The 24,846-nt window shown below is 39.7% G+C and overlaps 1 protein-coding gene and 1 long non-coding RNA gene across 7 annotated transcripts in view; one reads left to right on the forward strand and one right to left on the reverse strand.

Moving 5' to 3' along the window:
- The first annotated feature begins 357 nt into the window (after window positions 1–357).
- Window positions 358–24,846, forward strand: part of LOC141514727 (uncharacterized) — a 34,673-nt gene continuing 10,184 nt past the window's right edge. The window contains exons 1-3 of one of the 6 annotated variants that reach the window (XR_012476102.1): window positions 358–769; window positions 4,914–4,996; window positions 21,856–23,599. This is a non-coding gene — a long non-coding RNA (uncharacterized LOC141514727). Of the gene's footprint in view, window positions 770–4,913; window positions 23,600–24,846 lie in introns of all 6 variants that reach the window. The other 5 variants (XR_012476101.1, XR_012476099.1, XR_012476100.1 and 2 more) reach the window with 5 other exon arrangements.
- The window catches only part of HOXC4 (homeobox C4), a 142,772-nt gene continuing 123,941 nt past the window's right edge, over window positions 6,016–24,846 (reverse strand). Inside the window, exons 2-3 of the transcript XR_012476096.1 lie at window positions 21,122–23,200; window positions 6,016–9,253 (exon numbers count right to left, since the gene is read on the reverse strand). The gene's annotated coding sequence lies outside the window, so the exon portion shown is untranslated. The remainder of the gene's footprint in view (window positions 9,254–21,121; window positions 23,201–24,846) is intronic.

Consider the following 24,846-nt stretch of genomic DNA (forward strand, 5'->3'; position numbering starts at 1 on the left):
CTGGGGGCAGAGCTGCCCAAGGTATAGGGTGAGTAAAGCTCCACACCCCCGCCCATATAGGGAGGTGCAGCAAGGTACCCCCAAGAGGAGCAGCCAACATCAATAAGACTGGGAGGCACATAAGTCTCTCGGGGATAGCTTGAAGTAGAAAGGACGTCGTGTATGGTGTGAAGAACCGGGTCAGTGGGACCGGGAGGGCTGGACTGAACGAAGTCTGGGTCCCTAGCGATGTCTCGCTGCCTCTCCAGTTTCTTCCCTCCGGGGTATGCCCCAGCCCAGAGCATTCCTCTACCCCTTCTGGGGAGAGCTCATAATTCAGGCATGGCAGAAAGGGAGGGTAAGGGGGCCAAGGGACCCCCTCCTCGCCTCCCCATCCCCCCCCCCAGTCCCAGAAACACTGAAAGCCCTCCCCCTTCCCTCCCAGGAACCAGGGGACAGACAGAGAATTGCAACAAGAAATTCGATCGATTGGTAAAGGGGACCACGTGATCCAGTCCTGACCAATGACCAGGCCGCCTGGGATGAGCTAATAATGGAAGCAATTTGTAACTTTCAGAGGCTCTCCGGCCTGGGAACTGGAGGGAGGGAGGTGGGCAAAGGGGGGGGGATTCTGTACCCCGCCCCCCATCTCCATTTCTCCTCCCTATTTACCAAGTCCCTGGACACCTCGCTTCCTTACTCCTAATCTGCCTACTTACCCCTTCTCTCCCCCCTTCTACATTTCCTTTAGTCCACTCCCCATCTCAAGATGCATCGGCTCCCGTGCAAGGTAAGCCTTGTGCCACCTCACCCCCCTCCCACTACCTCTCACTTTGGCTCTGGGGGCCTTCCCAGGTCACCTGCGAACCACGCCATCTCCCATTAATACATTTCATTTCTGAGTTTCCAAGTTTCCTTGGGTTGTGGGGTAGGGGGTGGAGACCATCTTCTTTGGAGCTCCCGAGGCGGGGGATAACGCTTGTAAACATTTTACTTGTTCCTATTTTATCTTTTCTTCTGAAGATAACTTTCTTTCGATAAATTTCATTTCACCCCTCTTGCGGAAGAATAATTTATTTATTTATTATTGGATTTTTAAAAATTTTCTTTTCAGATAACGGTTTCATTTTAGTTTTCTAAGTTTCCTTTCTTTAGAGATGTCAAGTTCATCCTCTTTCTCCAATTTTTGCCCCTCCGACCTCGTCAGTCACTTGGAAAAAGAATATTTTGGGAAGTTTCCCCGTTCGGTACTTTCTTTTCCTTCCCTCCCCCAAACCCCGAGTTTCCAGTTTTGGCACGGGTCACCTTCTTTGTCATCTACGTGGGGGACACTTTATCTTTTGTTTTGAGGGTGTTTTGATTTATGTCTTGAAGAGGTAGTATCACATCTTTTGGGACAAGATTAGGGGATTGGTTAACTAAAATTGCTCTCTTCTCGATAATGTTAAGCTTTTTGTTTTTAAAGATGTTTATATTTTTCTCTCTTTTGTAAATTTCACCTCCCTCCCCCTCCCAGCCTTTCTTTTTTCTTTCGTTGTTTTTAATCCCTTTTTTCTTTAGTTTCATTTAATTTACAAATCTGACTTCTAGGAAATGGGATCTTATTTTTTTTTGTTTTGAGTAATTTCGTTTTTGGGAGGGGGAAATTTATTTTAGTAAGCATCTTTTTGCTTCTTAACCCCTCTTCTCTTTCTTTCTCCTCTCCTTTCTGGCAACCCCAGTGTGATCGGCCCCCATGTTCTCCTCCTTCCCAGCATAATTTTACTCATCACTCTTCTCCCTCTCACCCCCGTCCCTAAATTGTTAAAGATTGTGTGTGAGAGACAGAGAGAGAGACAGACAGAGAGCTTTCCCCTTAGATGATAACAACTCACTTTGTACCAGACCCCAAGTTCTTTTCGCCTCCCATCCCCAATTCCCAGACTTCACGAGTCAGGACTGAAGTGAGATGTTCTTTAGATCTGGCTAGTCTTAGGCGAGATCTATTTCAATCAATCTCTACTTAGGTTATTTTCAAAATGCTAGCCACTGTTGTTGTTTGTTTTTCTGTTCTGGGCTCCCTGTCTCTGTCAGTAATATGTATCTCTTACCTTGGGTAACCAAAAATAACTATTTATTTGGAATTTAACAATCCTCTTCTAAGTAGGAGAGAAATTGACTTTGCTAGTCCTGGTTTGAACCAAGAAAAGACTAGGGTTAAGAATGGAACATTATGTTCCCCTCAAAATATTGAGGCATTTTCACTTTAAAACAAACCCCGATTCTTAAGAAGCAGTAATTATGGTTATTGTGATGTTATGGTAAAGAAATATGATGCATATTGTCTTAAACTGGTGTATTAAGTTGGTATATTGACATGAATCCTAACCACAAAAATACAACATTGTTCATGTTAAGTACAATAACATTTCAGAAGATGACTTTGTACTAGCCGATGGAGAGACTCTTACTCAAAGCTTTCAAACTCTGTCCAAGTGAAACTAATTTCCCCCCTCTCTGCCCTCCACCCGCCTGCCTCTCACATTGACATTCTGGTCACATTCAGCCAGCTCCACGTTCTGCTTCTCTGAAATATGAATCTAAATTACTATTAAAAGGAACTGCTCCAAGTTAATTGGCATTAAAAGAATTCATTTCAATTTGTTAATATTAAATGAACACACTGTACTTTAGTTCTCTTCTACCATTCTTTCCTGATGAGCCATGAGGGAAAGCCAAGAGGTTTGTTGGGGAAAGAACATAGAACAGAATTTCTTTCTGACCCTCAAGGCCAGACTCCATTAACTTTGTGGAGAACAAGACTGGGGGGGTAGGGTACAGGGTAGAGGAGAGGGTTGGACTGAGGTTGAAGTGTGTGTAGGGGGAAAGTAGAGGGCCCAACTAGTTGTTTTTCCATCCTGGCCCTGAAAACATAAAAGCAGATAATGAAGGGCCCCTAAAGGGAAAGTATTGGGAACTGGGGGAGTGGGAAGATTGTTTATCAGAAACTTCGGGATAAAGGAACAGGTTATAGACAGAACTATGAGAAAAGGTACATGGTCTCTGATAACACCAGAGGGAAGGACTGCAGCAGGCCTGATCAGGGCAAATGCTGAGGAGTCCTAGGTTGTTGAGGTATAGAAGAAGACACTGGGACTAAAGGAAGCAGTGGAGACAAGAGAGTGGCAGGGGATACTGTGGAGAAGAGAACTCTGTTAAAGAAAAGAGGGACTTGAAGATGGATTAGAAAAAAATAGGGAAAAATACAATATGAAGCAAATGAAAGGATGGAAGGATCAGTGATCCAACCCTGGGAAGAGAAGATTAGGAAGAAGGGGAGAATAAAATTATTTTTCTATAGAGCAGGAAAACTTTTGTCCTCCCCCCTTCCCTTGAGTGCCACACAGAAAGAAATAGGCTGTATGCAAAGGAAAAAGAGGGCTGTAATTAAAATTAAGATACAACTTCTAATCTGAGAGATTTAACCTGTTAAATTAGATGATTTAGGAAAATGGTGGCATCTTCTTCCAAGCTATATTCCCATCTAGGGTAAAAGATTGGCTTAATACTGGTGATCTCTGCAGGATACTTGAAGACTTGAGATTATAGCTTTTCATGAACTTTACTGCCCTTATATTGATTTCAGGGGGCCTATCCTTGAAGGGTGGTTCATTAAGGTGAAAGCATCTGGCTCTTGAGCTGGTGAGAAGGGTTTACTTCTGATGACTTACTACAGGGAAGGGGAGGGGCACTTCCAGAGCTTCTTCACTAAGAGTTCCTCTTGTCCATCAACCCATAATTGGAGACAGATCAAGTTGGGGGGGGGTCTGTGGATGTGGCAGGTTTTTATCCACAGGATAAAAGGAAGGGTTATGAAGGACCAGAAGCCTTCCTTCCAAGTTTGGTGGAATGGAAAGAGTAACATTTGAAGTGAGAAGAGACCTAGGTTCAAGTCTGAGTTCTGACATTTGCTAGGTATGTGATCAGGAGCAAATTACTTTCTCAGATTCAGTATCCTTTTTGTAAAATGGGAATGATAACACCCACTGTACCTTGCCTTCAATATTATGAGAATCAAATGCTATATCTTTAAATCATTTTGCATGGCTCAATGACTGTACCAACAATTACTATGAGTGTTAAGGAGGGGGGAGGGTAGGGGGAGGAGGATGGGCATGATGATTAGAACCTACCTTAGGAAAAGTTAGAGGTTAGTCACAAGAAATAATTCCCTGAGATTGTATTGGGGGCGGCTAGGTGGCACAGTGGATAAAACACCAGCCCTGGAGTCAGGAGTGCCTGGGTTCAAATCGCGTCTCAAACACTTAATAATTAACTAGCTGTGTGGCCTTGGGCAAGCCACTTAACCCCATCTGCCTTGCAAAAAAAAACTAAAAATAAAAAGAAAGAAAAAAAATAATTTCCTGATTCCTAGTTGGTGGATGTCCAAAAATGGATTATGCCCTTTCTTACAGACAAAAAAGAGATTCTTCATGGTCTTTTTGGTAGGAGGCAGAAACAAGAATGAAATAACCCAGACAGTTTGGGAATCCACACCCTGACCACTGGACCACCCAATTTTGTTCTCAGAGTTAATTTTTCTAAAAAAAGTTCCTCTTCCAGGACTAAAAGCTTGGCCTCTGTGAGGAAAGAGAGAAAAATAAAAAAAGAGGGACAGAGTGACCCTGTGGTGTGGGGTGCCTATGTTCCTTTTTTTCTTTTGGAAGGAAAAAGGAAATAAGCATTTATTAAGGGCCAGACATTGTGCTAATCACATTACCATGAAAATCTCATTTCATCCTCCTGATGACTTTAGGGGGTAGAGATTAGTCTATTCCTATCAGGTGTTGAGACACCTGAAGCAGACAGAGGTTAAGTGACTTATTCAGGGTCACAGTTAGTAAATGTCTGAGGCTGGACTTGAATGGTTACTGTATTGTTTCTTTCTCAACAAGTGATCTCAACCAAGGGAATAACCTTCATCTCTACCTTTCATCCTGGGGAAGCCTGGAATTGAAGGAGACCAATTTCATTGAAGGTAATATCAACCCTGATCATCAACCATGAAGATTTGAATGTGATTTTCTTTATCAGTCAATCAAGAAGCATTTACCAAATGTCCCTGTGTACCAGACTCTATCCCCTGTGTGCCAGACTCTATCCTGAACTTCCTCTAGAATCTTAAATTAGCATCTTTTTCTCTGGTAGAGCTAGAATGACAATCACAGAACCCTGTCTTGGATGCTCAGCAGAGGGAGGAGTAGTCACATGGGGAGCTCCCAGTTTAATACTGAACAGAACTATGTCCTTAAAGGTCAAAGAAACAGAAAGAGGCTGGAGGTATAAGGAGCAGGAAAACAACCAGGAGGAAATCTGTAGCTCAAGGTTATAGAGGGCAGAAGTTAAAACCATGAACTGTCATGGAGGGGAGGAAAGGGAAGATCTCAGGTGAGACTGTGAAGTCTAAGAGGTAGGAAAGGTCGAAGTGAGGGAGTTTATTCATTTTTTTAATCTTAGTAGCATTTTCCCCAATTATAGTTTTAGTTTTCAACATTCATTTTTGTAAAATTTTCTCCCTCCTTCCCCTTCTGTCCCCCCTCCCCAAAACAGCAAGCAATCTGATAGAGGTTATACATGCGCAATCATTTAAAATATATTTCCATAATAATTACATTGTGAAAGAAGAATCAGAACAAAAGGGGAAAATCATGAGAGAGAAAAAGCAACAAATTTTAAAAAGTAAACATAGTCTCGAACTGAATTTTCCATCACATTATCTTTCTGTAAAATTTTTATTTATTTAAGGCAATGGAGTTAAGAGTGATGCCCAAGGTCACACAGCTAGGCAATTATTAAATGTCTGATATCGGATTTGAACTCAGGTCCTTCTGATTCCTCATATTATCATTTAGAATTGTCTTTGATCACATTGCTGAGAAGAGCCAAGTCTGTAATAGTTGATCATCACACAATGTTACTGTTACTTTGTACACTGCTTCTCCTGGTTCTGCTCACTTCAGTTCATTTAAGTCTTTCCAGGTCTTCCTGAAGTCTGTCCATTCACCTGAAAGAAACTACTTTTGCTTATCGCTCAGTTTGACTTTTATTTCCATTTGAAATGATCCTAGATAACCTTCTGTTAATGGAGCCACACCTAGTGGAAAGATGAGGGAACTAGCTTGGAGAAAGATTGTAGATGTTAGGGAGAATGGGAGTAGGGAGAAGAGGTGAACATCATAGAGGGATGGGGCACAAATTTGGAGCTTGGGAGATACATTCATTTCACATGTCACTGAAGAAGGTGGTTGGAGGAGGACAAAGAATTGGGGTGTAATTTAGGACACTAGTTTGGGTGGGGCAAAGATCTGTTTTTATTATCAAGGAGTATTAGACTATAGAGGCAAGAGCTTTTGAGAAAAAGTAAAGCATACTAGACTTGGTGTCAGGAAAACCCAGGTTTGACACACAAGCTGGATCACCTCTGAACCTCAGTCTCTTCATCTGAAAAAATAAGGATTGTGATACTTTTATTAGTTTTTTCAGAATTGTCCAGAGATTCAAATTAGGTGATGAATATAAAGTACTTTTCAAACTTTAAGGTTTTATAGAAATACCAATTGTTTATTATCTGGAGGGGAGGTCCTCTGAGCCCAGAATAATCCTTGCAAAGGCTGTAAAACCACTGGACTTTGAACTCATAGCATTTGGAGTTTCAAGGAACCTTAAAAGATGATCTAATTAAGTCCCTTCAGTTTATAGATTTTATTACACACTCCTACAAGCACATAACATTCACACACCACACACAAATAAGCACACCATACATACACATACAACACACACAAAGGTCCATAGAGGTGAAATTAATTCCTCAAGAAATTCAAAGAGCCAAGTTGCCAGAAAGCTAGATCTTCAAAATTAAAATTCAGTGTTCTTGCAACTATCCCATTCTTTCCCAGAATCATGTTTGAGGATCAGTTAACAGTCACTTTGGGTTTTTTCTTTATGTGTGTGTGTGTGTGTGTGTGTGTGTGTGTGTGTGTGTGATTTTCCAGAACTGGGAAAGTTTTCATAACTCTGTCCTCTGCCTGACCCCAAGAGGAGAGAGAGAGAAGGACCAAGGGGGTGGGGAAAATCTAAATCTAAATCAGTTTTTCCATTTCAATGGCATCAACATTATTCAAACACAACCAATAAACATTTATTGCTTTTCGATTAAGTGCTCTGATCACAGAATCCTAGTGCTGGAGGGACATCAGAGGTCATCATCTATCTCATCCAACACTTCACTTTATAGATAAGAGATGGAAAGTGACTTGCCTAAGGTTGCATAGTTAGGACCTAGCAAAGCCAGGGCCTTCTTAAATCGTTCTGCTTTAAATCAGGAAGCAGAGAAAAAGGAAAGGAGGCAATTCTGAAAGAGCTGACAGATTCCAGTAGGATTATCCTCTTAACCTTTTAAAGGAAAGGGGTTTTCCAGGTTATTCTGACAGGGATATAGAGGAGAAAGTGAGGGAAGAGGAAGAAAAAGATGGGAAATGAAAGTATGATTGCTAGTACTGGTTTTGATAAATGCTGTGGAGTGGTGCTTTGGGGTACAACAAATTTTAGAAGAAGCCAGTGACTTTCAAATGTCATACTCCTGGGAAGTTATCTTCAGGGAAGCATGGTATGTTTGTCTGCCAAACTGGATCCTAGAGTAGACAGGCCCAGGAATATACCTATACCCTATCTTGTTTTCCTCTTATTCATATAGTTACTCCCAGCACACATAGGGCAGGTGTTTTCAGCTTTTCAAATGATAGTTTTTCTATATCCCCATAATGAGTCACTTAAAACTACAATCCTAATCCTGCCCTTTCTACCTCCATAATCACAGTCAGACTTTGACTGAGACTCTCCAAAATATAAAGGAAAAGGAGAGATTAGGTCAGAGCAGAGACCTGAGGACAGATTTTCTTCCTTCTTACCCCAAACCCCCTCCTGCTTCATCACATCCATTTCAGGAATCTGAGGACCTTGTCCCTATAATGCCCTCCTAATAGCAGCCAGTAGAAAGAAGGAAAACTGTCATAAATTTTCCTTATTTATATAAGGAGACGGGTTGTTTCTTGGGCCAGTAAATACACAGAGAGGGAGCTGTCGATGGAGAAAGGACACAGCCCTGTCCCTTCTGGGGCCAATTTATCTTCTAGAGACACTGCTTGGAAGCTACCATAATGTTGTGTATACAAGATGCAAACCTTTGGCATAGGGGTCTGCCCGGAATTAAAGAACCTTATGGTATGCCCCTGGCCACTGAAAGTCTGCTCCCCATTCCATTCCATGTTTACCTTCACTTCTCATTACTTTCTTGTGACTCTAGTTTCCTGGATCCTGTCATCCTATGGAGAAGAGTGGATGTGCCTTATATATAGCAGCACCCCATATCCATGAAAAAATGGTCTATTGATTTGTGCTCTTCAGTATCCATAACATGTCCAGGGCTGAATTTTTTTCTTCTAATACTTATTGTGGCTTTAAAATATGCTTTGAGGTGAAGCTGCTTTCTCTCTCTCTCTCTCTCTCTCTCTCTCGATTCTCTGTGGGTTTTTAAAAATTTTTTATTGTTATTTCAGTCACCATTCTGCTGGGAAGGGGGAGAGGAGGGCTTTCTTATGGGTTACTGAGTACAGATTCAATGAATAGCTATGCTCCCTGAAGAAGCAAAGAATATTATAATAATGATAATAATAAAAAAAAATTCTGTTGTCCTTTATGGTTTACAAAATGCTTTCCCTGAAACAACTCTTTAAGATAATGGTCACAAGTATTTTTTTCATTCCCATTTTAGAGTTAAAGAAATTGAGACTCAGAGAGGTTATGTGATTTGTCTAAGGTCACACAGCAAGTAAGAACTAGAGCCTAAGCATATCTAATTTCGGGGAAGTTCCAAGTGAAATGATTGTTAGTTAGAATGATAGCCAGGGACAACTAGGTGGTATGGTGGAGAGAGCGCTGGCCCTGGAGTCAGGAGTACCTGAGTTCAAATCTGGGCTCAGACAATTAATAATTACCTAGCTGTGTGGCCTTGGGCAAGCCACTTAACCCCATTGCCTTGCCAAAATAATAATAATAATAATAATAAATATAAATAATAATAGAAAGATAGCCAGGAACACCAGGATCCAGGATAAAAGCTCTGGGTTTGCTTCTCAAGTCATGGGCTTTCACCAGTAAAGATAGAGTAATAGGTTCAAGTATTCTGTCTTACCTCTGCCTTACCCTTCCTATGTAGCCTTGCAAAAAAACTGTCCTGGAAGAAATAAAGCATTGAGTGAAGATCTGGGTGAACACAAGCCAGAACTCTAGCATCTTCCCTCTCTCTTTCAAACCATAACAGATAAATTGAATCATATATTTTTAATTACCTGTGTGAATCAATCAAGAAGCATTTACTAAGGACCTACTATGTGCCAAACTGTACTAAGAGGTGACAGAAACAAAATCAGATTGAGACAATCTCTATTCTCAAAAACCTTACCTGCTAAAAGAGAATACACACATAAAATAAATATTTAAAAATAAAATAGGAAGTAGGGAGGTTACTAACAGTCAGGAAAGACTTTATGGAGAAAATGGTGACTTGAAGAGGGAGGGGGAGGAAAGGAAGGAGTGAATTCCAGTTCAAAGTAGTTGAGTTTTAACATAGAATGCTCTGTGTGGCAAATCCTCTATTGAATGGATTTCAGAGCACAGGAGGGAGCAATATTCAAAGAAATTAGAATGATAGGTTAGGGCAAGACCTTTGAAAGTTAAGCAGATTCTGGAGGCAATAGGGATCCATGTGATGTCTGAGGAGGGCAGCGACATGGTCAGATCTGTACTTTGGCAGCCGTATGAAATAGAAAGCAGATAGAAGACTGTTGTAAAATCAAGGTGAGAGGAAAGAAGACTTGAACCCAAATAGGAGCTCTGTGAGAATAAAACATCATAGAGGTGATGTTTTTAGAGTGAAAACAGTCAGAGATTACAACTAATTGGATAAGTAAGTAAAGGAAAGTAGATACCTGAAGATAATACTGTGGATACTGAAGGAATTGTGATTTCTTTGACAGAAATAAAGAAGTTTGGAAAAGCAGTGAATTTTAGGGAAGATAATGAGATCTGTTTTGGATATGTTGAGTTTGAAGTGACTGGAACATCTGCTTTCAGACATTCCAAAAGACAAGAGGTAATGTATGACCAGTTCATGGGAGAGACTGGAACTAAACAGATCTCTAGAGAACAAACAACAGAAGGAAGAGAATTAAATCCATGGGAGTTGATAAGTCACTGGAACTATATTTATATAGGGGTAATTATATGCAGTGAATAGAATGTTAGGCCTAGAATCACATCTGGGCCTAAATTCAAATCTGGCTTCAGACATTTACTAGCTGTGTGACCCTGGGCAAGTCACTTGCCCATAATTGCCTCAAAATTTTTTTTAAGTAATGTTGTACTTCTGTTGTACTCAGTAATGCTGAGTAATGTTGTCTATTCTTAGAATGGAGAAGGGACTAGCATTGAGTAGAGAACTGGATAGGCGTTGAAAGTAACGCACCACTCTACATTTTCATAAACAGGCTTTGAAAATTATGGCAGCTAGAAAAATTTGTCATCATGTGGCAAACTAAACTTAACTAGGCTGGTCCTCAGACAAGTCCTTTCTACTGAGGAAGGCACTCTCAGAGCTGGTACCCATCTGTCAGAAATGTTAGACATTTTTTTGCCAAATTAAAGGGGCAAAAGTGAAGAAGCAGCATTGTGGATTATCCCCATTATTTTTATATCTCATTAAAACTCATATAGGGGCGGCTAGGTGGTGCAGTGGATAGAGCACCAACACGAGTCAGGAGTACCTGAGTTCAAATCCGGTCTCATACACTTAATAATTACCTAGCTATGTGGCCTTGGGCAAGCCACTTAACCCCGTTTGCCTTGTAAAAAAACAAAAACAAAACCATCACATAAAGAATTTCATCCATTCACCAAAAGTTCCATCCTAAGTATTATTCTCTCCTTTCTGTCCTTGTCCTTCTCCTCTCCCTGTGGGTAGTTTTGTTCTTTTGCATGTTTTTATGTATGTATTTTTGTTCAATCTTAGCAGTTGTGTATGACTCTTTGTGACCCTATTTGGGGTTTTCTTTGCAAAGATATAGGGGTGGTTTGTCATTTCCTTCCCCAGTTCATTTTACAGATGAGGCAACTGAGGTTAGAAAGTATTTGGCTTGTGGTGGCTAGGTGGCACAGTGGATAGAGCACTGGGCCTAGAGTCAGGAGTATGTGAGTTCGAATCCGGCCTTGAATCCGGCCTCAGACATTTAATAACTGTGTGGCCTTGGCCAAGCCACTTAACCCCATCACCTTGCCAAAAAAAAAAAAAAGAAAAAGTGTTTGGCTTCAGCTTTGATCTCAAGTCCTGCTGCCTCCAGGGCCAGTATTCTATCCACCATGACACTTAGATGCTCCAATACCCATCCTATCTATGTAAAGCACTAGGCTAAGCAGAAATGCCCTCTTTCTAGTTGCTGTCTAATATGTCACCTGTTTCCTAAGGACTATAGAGGAATTGAAAAGTTTTGTTTTCTAAGGTCCTTCCCTTTAACTCTTGCTGTTCTGTAGGCTGTGTGTATTGGAATAAGAATCAGAAAGGTAGTGATGTTCACAAAGGACCAGATTGTGTGAGGTTGTTAATAAGAAGCTTGAAAGCATCTTGGATCCATTTATTCAACAAACATCAGTTGTACAAGATACAAAGTTTATTTAGATAAAGAATTACATCTTTCTTACAGAAGTTTATAGTCTAATAGAAGATTTATAAAAACACAGGTAACTCTGAAAAACAATATTACATGGTAGCTTCAGGGCAAAGCCGCATGTTATGAGGTCCAAATAAGAAAGATGTTAGCTTAAAGGAGGTATAGGCAGTGGTATGCTGGTAAATGTTTAACATTCATCTCTGGATTAGGGAATGACAAGTTCACACAGTATACTTTTAAGTTTAGTCAGCAATATTGACGTTTTCTCCATCACAGAAGTATAAACAATCAACAAAACAATAAATCAAGTCCTGATTTATAGCATTTGCTGAGGTGTAAATGTTCATACTGAAAATTTAACAATGGACTTTTGAGAGCAGGTTCCAGCTGGCTCCAACACATATCTGGTTGTAAGGTAGTAGGTCTTCTGGAAGTAGGTGTCATTTGAGCTAGGCTTTAAAGCATAGTTAGGAATCAACATAGAGGGAAAGAAGTGGCACAATTACCATTAGTCAAATAAATAAACAAAGAGAAAAATGAATGAATGAAAGCTAATTACATAGTTTTATTTCTCTGTCCCTTAGAATCTTTCCCTCTGCAAAATGGTCATAATAATAATTGCATAATACTCCACCCAGGGTTCATGTGAGGATAGTATCAGTATCTGATCCCAAGTCTTTGCCACTTATTAAGTGACATTGGGTAAGGACTTTTCTGCTAATCTTCCTCTTTACCTCAGTTTTCTTATCTATAAAATGTAAGAGTTGAGTTAGATGCTCTTGATTTTATGTTGTAAGCTACCTGTCAAAATCCCTTTAACTCCATTGCCTGGTTTTCATTAGGTGTGATGCCTGATTTATAGGAATAATAACCATTCTTTGAATAGCATTGTAGCTTTTTCGAAACACTTTCACAACCACTATCCATTTGGCTACTCATGATATTCCTGAAAGTAGCTTTTGGGGGTAATAATTCTTATTTCACTGATGAGGAAATTACTGCACAGAAGTAAAATAACTCTCTGAGCCTAGGACAGCCCTGAGTTTTCCTCTTTACTTGCAATTTCAGATTCTTTCCACCATATTTCATGATGTCTGATTCCTCTTGGGTTCTTTTTAAAAAATAATTGTACTTTATTGATTTTAATATTCATTAAAAATTTGACTTCCTAATTTTTTCCATTCCTTCCTTCCCTTACCCATCGAGAAGACAAGCAATATTATGTCAATTATACGTGTGAAGTTGTGCACAATATATTTCCATATTATTCACATTGTAAAAAAAAAAGGGGAGGTAAGAAAAACAAATTAAGGGGAAAAGTATGTTTCAATCTACACCCAGAATTCATCAGTTTTCTCTCTTTGGTTGTGGATAGTATTTTTCTCTGTGGGTCCTTTGGAATTGTCTTACATTACAATATTGCTAAGAGTAGCTAATTTTTCATAGTTGTTAATTGTTATAATATTGCTGGTATTATGTACAATGTTCTGGTTCTGTTCATTTGTTTTTGCCTCAGTTCATTTAAGTCTTTCTTATAGCACAAGAGTATTCCATCACAATCTTATACCACAACTTGTTCAGTCATCCTGATGGGCATTTCAATTTCCAATTTTTGGCATCACAAAAAAAGCTGCTATAAATATTTTGTATATTCTTTTACTTTGAGTTTTTAGGGGTACAGACTTAGTAGTGGTATTGCTATTTCAAAGGGTATGCACCGTTCTATAATTCTTAGGATATCCAAATTGTTCTCCAAAATGATTGGATTAGTTCACAATTCTACCAAGAATAAATTAGTGTACCTATTTTTCCACATCTCCTCCAACATCTCTTATTTTTACTTTCTTTCATATTAATCTAATAGGAATGAATTGGTATCTCAGAGTTGTTTTTATTTGCATTTCTTTAATCAATAGTGATTTAGAGCATTTTTCTGTGATATTGATAGCTTTGATATCTTCTGAAACTACCTGTTCATATCCTTTGACATTTATCTGTTGGGGAATGGGTCTTATTTTTATAAATTCTGCCAAGATCTCTGTATTTGAAAAATGAGGTCTCTATCAGAGAAACTTGCTAAAAAAATTTTCTCTTCTAATTTGAGCTGAAATTTGGGGTATGGGGTTGTGTTTATGTGCTAGCCCACATGGGCATGCTTAAAAAATCTTTTTTAATTTCATGCAACCAAAATAATCTTCCTCCTGGATCTTTATGGGACTTCTGTTTATCTTGGCTACTTCTCCATTCTCTATTCCATAAATACATTTACTTTAAATCTGTATTTTATAAATTAGGAAACTGAGGCTTAAAGTCGATATCCTTGAACTCTAAATCCAGGGCTCTTTCCATTATGCCAGGTATCTTCTCTCCATTATTCCCCGATGTCTCAAGTTGGGGGTGGGGAGAAAGATTAGAGGAAATAGAGCTGATACTAGTTGGGAAGACCCTTTCACCCCTCCTGCTGTCCCCCAGAGGTAAGTGGGTTACATTCTTTGGAGACCATGCCCTGAGAGTACTTTTATAGGTCTCCCTTAATCTTTATGACCCAGTGGGAAAAAAAAAACAGAGAAAACTTGATTAGTTCTAGTCCTGCCATGCCATCCTCTAGATTTCTCTTTCTCTCCATCTCTGTTTCTGTCTGTCTCTCTCTCTCTCTTTTTCTATCGCTATCTCTGTCTGTCTCTTTCTCACTTCTCATATTCCTTACCACTAACTTAAGTCTCAAATAGCCATGCTCAGAACCCTAAAACCAAACCTCTATGTTGAGAGCCTGAGGAAGACATTAAGAAAATAGATTAAGGAACTGGTAATCCATAGAAATCCTGGCCTGGAGAATCCAAATGAAGTTGCCAAAAGGAGCTTTCTTCAGTGTCACTGCATTCAGTATTATAATGAGCATGAGCCTGAGTTACAACATTAGGCTCTTATTGGGGAAGGCATGTAGAGAATCCAGGGTTATCAACTCAGTCCTGGTTGACAGCATCCAATGACTTGAGGATTTATGGTCCACCCATGAGATGGAGTAGGAAGACAACTGCATGTGGAGTTGGGAAGATCTGGGTTTGTCATCTGCTTCTGCCATTTTCCAGCAGTGTCACCAAAGACTAGTCCTTTAGCCTCTCTAAACCTCTTTCCTTATCTGTTAAATAGGAATTATAATCATATCTATGATACTTAACCCACAGAGTTATGATAGGATCAAAAAACATATAAACTGGTTTGCAGTCAGGAAGGTGTTATATCAAGGTGCTGTTCAGTTTTGTCTGACTCTTTGTGACTCCATCTGGACTTTTCTGATTATTTATTTATTTATGGCAATGGGGTTAAGTAACTTGCCCAAGATCACACACAGCTAGGCAATTATTAGGTGTCTGAGACAGGATTTGAATTCATGTCCTTCTGACTCCAGGACCAGTGCTCTATCCACTGCACTACCTAGCTGCCCCCATTTGGACTTTCCTTGACAAAAACACTGGAGTGATTTTTCCATTTCTTTCTCAGTTTTGAAGATTCTTACATTTTACAAATGAGGTAAATAGGATTAAGTGACTTGCTTAGGTTATAGCTAATAAGTATCTGAGACTGGATTTGAACTCATGATGATGGGGCTTCCTGATTCCAGGCCCAGTACTCTATCCACTGTACTACCTAACTACCCATTAAGTGTCAAATCTGAATCAAACAGCAAATATAGAGTGCTTACTGAATACAAGATATTATTTAATCAGCCCTCACTGTTATATGTAATATCAAAACCTTAAAAACATTATATATAATGGTGAGATAGAAGTATTATATCAGGTAATGAAAGTCATCCAGTTTTATATTGACTCTATAGCAACATATGCCCCCTTTTCCATCTCCATCCTGGGAATGAATGGCATAATTTCTCAGTTACATGGAAAACAGCAGTCTTGGCCACCCTTTCTCCTCTCAGCTTCTGCTATGAGCTTGGGAGGGAATGATGTGGTTGAGTTTCAAAGGACAGAACCTCAAAGCTTCCATATTAGTTCCTGAAATGGAGGTGAAATGGATGGTAACCAAGAACAGGTGACTGTGGGTTGTCTTGGACAAGACAGATGCTTGAAAGGAGGGTCTATGTTACTGTACCTCAAGAGCATCTTTAAGGGATAGACCTCTGGATGGAGGGGGGCAGGTAGAATCCTGAAGGGGTGAGTCACTTTGAAGTTCTAGAAGTCACAGATTAAGGTTGAGAGGTGCTAGAATGAAAAGTTTGAAAAGGGAACCCTGGGCACTGTAAGACTGCAGTGTGGTGGACTGGACCATGAGTGGAAATGAGTCCACAGGGGCCATCCCATGGGGCATACCTCTAATAACTTTGAGAGATGGGGGGTTCTGGAACATACTCCATAGGAAGGTACCTACATATCCATTTCCATAATGCTCCAACACCTGTCATATTAGAACTAGGAAGGATATTCACCAAGCTGGGTGAATTGTCCAGGATCACAAAGTTAATAAATGGAGGTGCTGAGATTTGAATTCAGATCTTTTGACTCCAATTCCAATATGTGTGAGTGGGAGACCAAGCAACTGCTCATCTATGTTGATGGATGGGGACCCATTCACTCTTAGTTTGCCTGGAAACAGAATGAAAGCCACAGCATACTGACACTGCAGCAGGAAGAATTAAAGTTAGACAGTAGGAAGGACTTTCTGTATGTCAGAAATTGATGATTTCTCTGACTTCTGGGTTTAACCTGTGGAGGCTCTGGGGCAAATACTAATCATTTCTTATACCCCTTCTTTTTTCTCCCTTCACTATCAGGACACACATAACCCAAGATTGGGATAAAGAGGAGCAAAATGAGAGGAGCCCTTGCCTTTTTTGTCTTCAAACATAACACTATTGTTATTCATCTGGTAGCCTTAGATATAGGCCACAGGATTATGTTTCCTGATTCATAGGTAGAAATACTGAGGACCAGAGAAGGTGATTCACCACTTTCAGGTCCTATGGGGCATAGTCTGACCAAGTCTAGCTTGGTCTTCTTCCCCCTACCTCCAATCCCCTCTACACCTCAAGCACAGAATGCATATCAAATCCCTGTTTGAGGAAACTTAAATATAAATATAAATTATGGGAGGCAAACAATTTGGACAATAACATATGCTAGAAAAGATGTGGGACAGGAGCCACAAGGAATCAAACCCGGAAAATCAGGTGAGCTAGAGCCTGTGTTTCAGTTACAAAAAAAAGCAAATAGTACACTAGGGCTCTGGCTAGAGTTTTTCATTCTTTTAACTCTCAAAACATCTCACTTTCAGTTGAAACTAGGAGTTCTGATGCCAATGTGCCCTGACTCCTTGGCAACCAACCAGAGAGCTGATGAAACTCATACTGTGCCCATAGGCCAGGGATTTTTTTTTCTTCATTGTCCTTTGGAGAAAAAGATTGTAAAATCACCTTTGTCCCATTTCATTTTGGTACCTTGCTGTCTAATCTGAAAACATCTTGCTACCCTTGTAGTCAGATGTCCCTTGGAGGTGAATGGGCACCCATCTCTTCAGTGGAATTATCCTTGAGGCAGTGTGGTCTAGTGGAAGGAGTCAGAGTTCTAACCCCAGTTCTGATGATGCTTACTCTGTTGACTGAGCAAAGTCAGGGAATTCTCCTATCTATGTTTTCACATCCTCATTCTACTGTCATCTAAGAGAATTGCCTAGAGCAGGAGTATTTAATGTGGGATCCATGAGTGTGGTTATGTGCTATCTTAACTATTCCAAAAATTGTTTTACTTTTAAAAAACCCTATGTATTGAATTTCATACATTTTAAAACTTTATTCTGAGACAGAACAGTACGTCCAGTCAGAGCTGTGAAATAGTCTCTGGTTAAAGGGGACTGTCACATCAAAAACAAGGTTAAGAACCTCTGGAAAAGATAGATGATCCCTGTCTAAGGGTGAATTTCATGCACTTTTAGAATTGTCACTAAGAATCTAGACATTTGAGGGGCAGCTAGGTGGTGAAGTGGATAGAGCTCCGGCCCTGAAGTCAGGAGTACCTGAGTTCAAATCCGACCTCAGACACTTAATAATTACCTAGCTGTGTGGCCTTGGGCAAGCCACTTAACCCCATTGCCTTGCAAAAAAAAAAAAAAAGAAAAAAAGAATCTAGACATTTGGGGCAAATTAAGTTTATTAGAAGGAATTAGGATAGAGAAGGGTTGGGAAAAACAGCTTAAGTAGACCCCAGAAGAGATAACCCTTCCCCTGACACAATTAATGCTAAGAGAGAGGGCAAACCATTCTTTCTTCCTCCTTCCCCACCTTTGCCCTAGAGCTGACTTCTGGAACTCAACTCCTTTGCCAACCCATTCAAGAGCTCCAAGTAGCAGAAGACTTCACAGCTTGGGGAAGAGAGAGTTTGAATCACTGAGACTCTGTTCTCCATACTTATCAGCCACTGGACAAAGTCCTGGCTCCCTCACCCTCTCTATGGCTGTGCTAGTTACTATAAAATGCTAGAATACTGGAAATGAAGGACCTTGAAGGTCACCTATTTCAATTTGGGTCTGAACCTGAGTTCTGGGTAGGTGATCATGAGAGATAAATAATGTCCAGATAAGTGGGGTATTGCTTAGCATCCAGAAAGAAATCAGAGCCCTAAGACTTTGACCTCAAACTCCCACACAGTTGGCCTCAGATTCAGCACAATTCCCGGACTCCATCCCGCCACTGGCCTCGACCCCAACCTCACTCAAATTCAGTCCCACTCCTGACCTTGGTGCCAGCTCCACTGTCAGCTATCCTCCCACCTTTATCATTTTTAAGCTGCCTTTCTAAGCCTTACAACATTATTTCTTTTTATCAGTAATAATTATCAGTCATGCTGTGTGCCAAACTGACATGTTCACAGAATAGCAGAAGAAGAAGGGATGTAAGTCAGGCATTTTATTAGTAATTATAATAAGCAATGTACCTCTTGTTAATAGAATCCTTTGAGAGTTAGGATGGCACAATGGGTAGAGACTTTAAAGTCAGGAAGATGAGTTCAAGCCCTGCCCCAGATTCATGCTTGATTTGGGATCCTAGGCAAGTTACTAAGTCTCTTACTTGTTTAAAGCAATTGCCTAAGGCTACGAATTGTAGAATAGAGTGGTAGAAGTGGAGTAAGGAAGAACTGAGTTCAAATCCAGCCCTAGACACTTACTAGCAATTAGGTGTACTATAGTGTTGGGCCTGGAGTCAGGAAGAACTGAATTCAAATCTTACCTTAGATAGTAGCTGTGTGACCCACTTCTATTTGTCTTAAACTACTGGAAAAGGAAATGGCAAATCATTCCAGTATCTTTGCTAAGAAACCCCATGAACAGTATGGTCCCTAGAGTCCCAAAGAGTCAAACCCAACTGTACTACAACAAATAAGCTGCAGAACAGGGGCACTAGTAGAAAGAATTTCCAAAATAGGAGGAGTCCCTTATATCAACAAAGGTGTAATTCAAAGCAAAATAAGTACTTTAAGGTAATTACATGTTATTTGAAGTGAGAAGAAGCACAGGATGTCCTCTAGTGTTCCTTTGAACATTAGGGTCAAATGCCTTAGGGTCCTCCCTACTCCATTTCTATCCCCTAGCCCTGGATACATGATCCAGACAAGGATGAAGGTAACTTTCTCCACTCAACTCCCATGTGTCTTTGGGAGGTAAATAGGTGCCATGTTATATAGGTAAGATTCCTTTCACATATGGGTTGGACCAAATGGTCATTGAATGGTTGAGTCAGATGGGCCCTTTCAGTTCTGTGAAAGTTTATCCCAACTCCTTATCTCATCATCATTGGTAGGTGACTGGAGGGGGGGTGCTGAGAAGTGACTCTGAGCTCATCTGGGAGAGTCAGTTCACCTATCCCCTTGCCTCCCTTTCAGATGCAAGCAAAGGAAGAAGTCTCAGGAGATAGAGGAAGTAACAATAGTTTGAGAATTAGGAGCACCTATGTTAGAATCCCATCCCTAACAACCACTCTCTATGTGACCTTGGAAAAGTCATTGCTCCTTGGTAAAATGAAGGGTTGAATTAGTTGATCTCCAAGGATGACCTTGGAACTCTAGATAAGTCCATGGCTGTACAATGGGATTTTCACAGTAGAAAGGGAAAAATTCATTCCCCCCGCCCAAGACCAAGATTGGATGAACCCAAGGAAATAGAATAGAAGGGAAATTCTTTGTTCTAGACTAGAAGTGGATTGTAGAATAAAAAGGGCTGTCAAAACAAGTATTACAAAATAAACTCAGAGAATGGAGGTTATATTCATTTTTGGTTTTTGGAGGCATTGGAGATTGAGTGTCTAGTCCAAGGTCACGCAACTAGTAAGTAACTGAGGCCATATCTGAACTTAGACCTCCTGACTCCAGGGTTAGGGTTCTAAATATTATACCACCTTGCTGCCCCAAGTATGAAGATTATTGATTATAAATTTAGGGCTGGAAGACACTCTGGAGACCATCTAGTCCATTCCCCCTTATTTTTATAACTGAGGAAGATAAGGCCTAAGGAAGTAAAAAAGAAAAAACTTAACCAGGGTCACACATGATAAGAATCAGATGGATAAAGCATTAAGTATTTACATATTCCAGGCTTTGCAATAAGGATCCAGACATAAGTAAGCATGCATTCTCATGGGGAAGAAAACACACAAAGGGGAGCTAGAATGTGAATAAAGGTTATTAGAGGAAAGGCTATGTGGCAAGAAGTCCAAGGCAAGATAGTAGAGATGATAACTTTTCAATATTACTCTTAACCTATGATTTATGTCAGAGGTCAAAACATAACTGCTGCATGAAACAGAGATGGAGATATCTTGGCATTTTCCTGGGCACAGGAATCCTGGGGCACTCAGTTATCTAATGTAGAAATAGGCTTTGCCCCTTCTTCCCCCAGGTGTCTTCTCCTTGCCTATCCCTTCCCTCTGGTACTTTTGGCTGCCCCTGCAAGTTGTGCCTGCCATCTGGGCAGCTAAGAGCAAAGCTAATGCCAAGGGAGTGCCAGCTTTGATTTATGGTCACCTAATCTTGGCAGGAGCAGGGAGCCAAGCAGTTCTTTTCCTGGGGAAGAGTGTCTCTTAAAGAAATAATGCACCTGAAGTCATAGAGTTGAAGAATAAAGAGGAAGACCCATTACTAGATGTGGGTTCCCATAGCCACTGGGGAAACATTCTGCCACTCCCACTTTGCCAGAGCCCCACTACATTCAGAATCCTTCATTTGAATTCCTGGAGATTATTGGAGAGACCTAGGTTTCTATGGAAGCTCCTTAACTTATCTGATATATGCTCAGGTTAGGTTTCAAAGACCATTTTCTAGTTTACCAACCCCATTTCCTATAACTTCTTAGTATGTATTAGAGCAAGACTTTTTAACCTTTTTTTGTGTCCTAGACTTCCTTGTTCATCCATTGAAACCCTTGGACTCCTTTCTCAAAAGTTCCTTCAAAGCACATTCTAAAAATACATAAATTACAGAGTAAGCCAATTATATCAAAATACAATCATCAAAATATTTTTTTTTCAAATGGACTCATGGATCCTGGATTAAAAATTCTAGTTCCTTTAATTAGCAAATATTGCTTAACTACCTGTGCTAGACCTGATTTGCAAAGTTTTAAGGAAAATGTCCTAGTTCATGAATAATATGGAAATATATTTAATATAGTTTTTTATGCATAACCTATATAAGATTGCTTTCTGTCAGGTGAAGGGAAGAGGGAATAGGGGGAGGGAGAAAAATGTGAAATTCAAAACCTTACCACAAAATGTTTGCTAAAAACCCCCTTTGCATGTAATTGGAAAAATAAATTAACTTTTTAAAAAAGTGTTCTTGGGGCAGCTAGGTGGCATAGTGGACAAAGCACTGGCCCTGGAGTCAGGAGTACCTGGGTTCAAATCCGGTCTCAGACACTTAATAATTACCTAGCTGTGTGGCTTTGATCAAGCTACTTAACCCCGTTTGCCTTGCAAAAAAAAAAAAACCTAAAAAAAAGTGTTCTTGTTCTCATAGAGCTTATAGTTCAGAAGAAGGGGGAGTAAGATAACTGAGAGGATTGCAGTCAATATAATTACAATCATAGCAGGTATTTAGCATGTGTTATGTTGTAGGTCACAGGTATGTGAAACTAAAAGAGAAACTGGTCCTACTCTCAGGGAACTTACATTCTATCAGGAATACATACAAAGGTAAGTATATAAAATACAGGATAATTTTGATGGGAAAGATAATAACTTCTGGGTTGGGGAGGGAGAATCAGGAAAGGCTTCCTACAGAAAGTGGCATTTGAATTGAGTTTTGAAAGAAATAAGGGATTCTGAAAGGTGGAGGTGAGGAAGGAATGTATCCCAGGCCCAGGTGACAGTAAAAAAAAGTATGAAGATGGGAGGTAGACTCAGCAGCAGTAGGGAAGGAGAATGATGTATAATAAGGTCAAAAGGTTACAGATTGAGGGTGTTTGGTTTTTTGAATGATTTGATTTTTGTTTTTTTCCATCATCGTGACTTCCCCCTCAAATCTCCCTCTCTCTTCCAGAGAGCCATTCCCATATAACAAATAATATTTTGTAAAGACAAGAGAGAAAAGAGGGCTGGGGGTGGGAAATCAAAATAACTGATCAGTACATGAAAGAAGTCTGAAAATATGTATAATATACACTTGGGCACCTCCTACCTCTGCAAAGGACTTGAATGTGGGTGGCTACTCATTTGTTTTCTTTCCAGGCATATTTGTTCTTTTTTAATTTTTCAACTTTCATTTTTGATTTTATTTAATTAATTATTTGATTTTATTTAATTAATTTTTGTGTTTACATTGCTGTGGTCATTGTGTATATTGTTTTCTTGGTTCTGCTTCCTTGTGAAGGGTTTTAAAAGCCAAATTGAGGCACTTATATTGGATCCTAAGGCAGTAGAGTGAAATTAACATTTTTTTGAGAAAGTGAATGACCTGGGGGTGGCTAGGTGGTGCAGTAGATAGAGCACCTGCCCTGGAGTCAGGAGTACCTGAGTTCAAATCCGGTCTCAAACACTTAATAACTACCTAGCTGTGTGGCCTTGGGCAAGCCACTTAACCCCATTGCCTTGCAAAAACTTAAAAAAAAAAAAAAAGTGAATAACCCAGTCAGAGCTATACTTTAGGAAAATCTATCCATAAACAAAGCAACCGTGTTAAGGGACAACTATATGGTGGAATGGATAAAGCCCTAGACCTGGATCATGAAGATCTGAGTTCAGATATGGCCTCTGACATTCACTGACTATGTGACCCTTGTTAAATCATCTAATCTTTGTCACATGTAAAGTGGAGATAATAATAGTACCTACCTCCCAGGTTGTTGTGAGGATCAAATGAAATAATATTTTTAAAGTATCTAGCACATAGTTTTTATCCTCATCATTGTTGTCATCATCTCAATATCATCATCATCATCATTATTAAGCTCCTATTATATACCTGTACAAGACACAATAAAGACTGAAATGAATAATTTTCTACCCTCAAAGGATTTACATTTCATTAGTAGCTATCCTTCTTACATCTTGAGTTAAGGGCAAGGGGAAAATCTTTGTAAAAATTGTTGGTCCTCCCTTCATATCAAAAAAAGAAGTCTGAATCTTTTTTCTTATATTTATAGGGTATTCAATTCACCTTATTGTAAAAATTGGGTAATAATTATACAATACTCTACATATATTGTATGTGTTTCTGAGTTTCCAAACTTTTTCTGTGTCATCTGCTGACCTTTGTGTATCATCTGCAGCTTCTGCAAAACTCTCCAAAAATTCTCATTTAATTTCTGATGCCAACCCAAGATATATCAAAACCAGGATGGGGAGTCACAATGTGAAAAAGGTAACTATTACAGATCAGTGTGCCAGAGTCACCAGAGTACTATGTGTGAGTTCCAGGTTTAGGAAAGTCTCCATGGTAACATGGAAAGTAACAAAAGATGCTGTTTCATTCCTAACATATATCAGAATCACAGGATCATAGATTTAGAACTGGAAGGGACCTCAGAGACTATCCCATCCAATCCCTTCATTTTAGATAGAAGGAATCTGAGGGCTTGAAGGAAAGTGACTAACCCAAGTTCACATAGTGAGGTAGAGGGAGGTGGTCAAATGGGAAATCCTGTAGGTTCCAAATCCAGGGTTCTTGTTATTGAACAACTTCAGACCTTGAATTTGTCCATAAGGATAGCTGTATCCACCAATGTATATTTTTGTGTCTCAACTCCCTGTTATTTGAGGTTACCTCTGAATCAATTTAATTCAATTAAACAAATTAAATCCTTGGCTTTGCTCCCCACCAAAGACTCTGGGTCCATGCAAGCTGGGTTCCATTCTGGGAGCTTCATTCCATTGGACCAGTTTTTCTTTCTTTGTTTCATTGCCCTCACTTAGATTAACATAGGAAAAATCTTCAAGATAAATAAAGCACATGTTTAGGGTGCCCCAAGTGTCAGTGTCAGGATCCCCAAGTTCATCATCAGCACTCAATATACAATATGATTAGTGTATGTACAATAGTGTACATACAACTTTTATTTTCCCCTACAGAAAATTCATAAACTGCTAAAGACTCAAAAATTCATAAGACAAATGCAAAAATAAAGCATTAAAATAACATAAGCTATTCAGGAAATCCAAGGAAATTGAACTTGCAACCGTTGCAACCCATTGAGTCTCTATTTTCTAAAGTCCTCAATTATCCAGTCTTCCTAAGTCTGTAGTAGTGCCATCGAGCATGATTTGATGTTTGCTGAACAAGCAACCCCACCCCCAAACCCCCACCCTGTCACTGAATTTATACTAGTTTTACTCCCCAGATAGGCAGCTATACAAACCATATGAACTATCTTCTTTTCTCTACAATAAGCAGAGTGGATGAGGAAATCATCTCACTTTAGAAAATCTAGTACCTCAACTCAATGGGAGGAGCTCTTGAAACATGAGACAATTGCTAAGATTAGATCTATCCATTTCTAACTGCTGTTACAAGACAACATTGCTGATTTGGGGAAGGAAAAGAGAATTCCCTTCCCCCTTGCAGCTGTGATACCTGATTCACAAGGCTTCTCTACAGGAACTATTGTTATT

This window comes from Macrotis lagotis, chromosome 2, assembly GCF_037893015.1.
Source record: "Macrotis lagotis isolate mMagLag1 chromosome 2, bilby.v1.9.chrom.fasta, whole genome shotgun sequence".
Taxonomy (NCBI): domain Eukaryota; kingdom Metazoa; phylum Chordata; class Mammalia; order Peramelemorphia; family Peramelidae; genus Macrotis; species Macrotis lagotis.